Source organism: Pundamilia nyererei, unplaced genomic scaffold (genome assembly GCF_000239375.1).
Source record: "Pundamilia nyererei isolate P.nyererei 1_Seehausen unplaced genomic scaffold, PunNye1.0 scaffold00008, whole genome shotgun sequence".
NCBI classification, from domain to species: Eukaryota; Metazoa; Chordata; class Actinopteri; order Cichliformes; family Cichlidae; genus Pundamilia; species Pundamilia nyererei.
In genome coordinates this window covers 3275141-3276708 of record NW_005187409.1, presented here as the reverse complement: position 1 = coordinate 3276708, position 1568 = coordinate 3275141, and positions in this window count along the sequence as shown.

The window sequence follows — 1568 nt, the reverse complement described above, 5'->3', positions numbered from 1 at the left end:
CCAATAAGTTTGATGTGTCACATGGCCCTCTTCCTATTGAAAAAACAAAAGTTGTATCCAAGATGGCCGACTTCTAAATGGCCACCACCCATCTTGAGGAGTTTGCCCCCTCACATATACTACCGTAATGTGCCACAAACAGGACTTTAATATCACCAACCATTCCCATTTTATTACAGTGTATCCATATAAATGGCCCACCCTGTACTGCATTGGTTTTATGAAAGCTTCGCTATTCAGTTCATAGCTGAACTGAAGAAACATTAGGATGAGAGGTGAAACATTTTAACAAACTTAAAACATTCCTCCTTTTTTAAGCTCTTAATGCTGTTCAAGTCCCCTATTAAAAAGGGCACTGTAACTGCAACTTTATTGAACATAAACATTCTTTATAGTTAGAAAACAATATGGAAGCATTTGCTTTTTAAACACATAAAATTTTAATATTTCTACCAAGCAAGCATCTATAAAAACATGAACATTTATTGGTACTCATGGTTTTTCTTGCCAATCGGTTGCAGCAGATGGCTGCACCTCCCTGAGCTGGCTCTGCTGGTTCCACTGGCTCTGTTGGTTCTGCTTTCCTGCTGAAAGGGAATTCGTCCTTGTGATTGTTGAAATATGCTTGCTCATAGTATGTTATTGGATTGTTGGGATTTTCTCAAAAAATGTAGGATCTTAAGGAACCTTAAGTATAAAGCACCTTGAGGTGACTGTTCTTCCCAATTGGCACATTCTAAACAGGGATAAGTTAATATGGGACTGACTGAATTATCTGCAGTTTTGTAATTCAATTTGATTTAAATAACTTGTATGAGACAACATCTTTTAATTCAACATCCTTTTTTTAACAATTTAATTTTACATACAAAAGATAGTATATTCAAGAAAAACCTAGTGCATTATAAAATGGGAATAGTCGCCAATTACAATACAACTACAATTATTTTGTCTACACAGCCATCATCCAGTCTGTCCTGTGTGTCTGGTTCCACTCAGCCATGAAGCAGGACACTCCCAGACAAACTCTTTCAACTGCTGCCTTCAGGCAGGCGCTACAGTGTTGTTTGCCAAAACCAGCTACCACAGAAACAGTTTATTCCCCAGGCTGTCACTCTGATGAACACTGTGAAATGACCCACTGTTATATCATTCAGGTCATATAAACATATGCAGTTTTGCACTCATTGTTTGTATAGTTTCTTAAGACCTATCTATTATATACCACTGTTTTGGTGTGCTCATACATGTTGTGTATCACTGTCACATGTGTTTTTGCCCCTCCTGATAGTCCTTACACATTGTTATTGAAAATTTGTACACTTCTCCATTCCTCAGGCATCCCATGATTTAAAAAATCCACTGCTCTCTCTCTTAGACATCTCTATACCTACACAGATATATCAATTCAACCAGCTGGCTTTCTAATGATTAAGAAAATTACTAATACCCTTAAATGTAGCTTATCATTAGGGATGGGTATCGTTTAGGTTTTATCCGATACCGGTGCCAAATCGGTACTTTTGAAACGGTGCCGGTGCTCAAACGGTGCTCAAACCGGTGCTTAA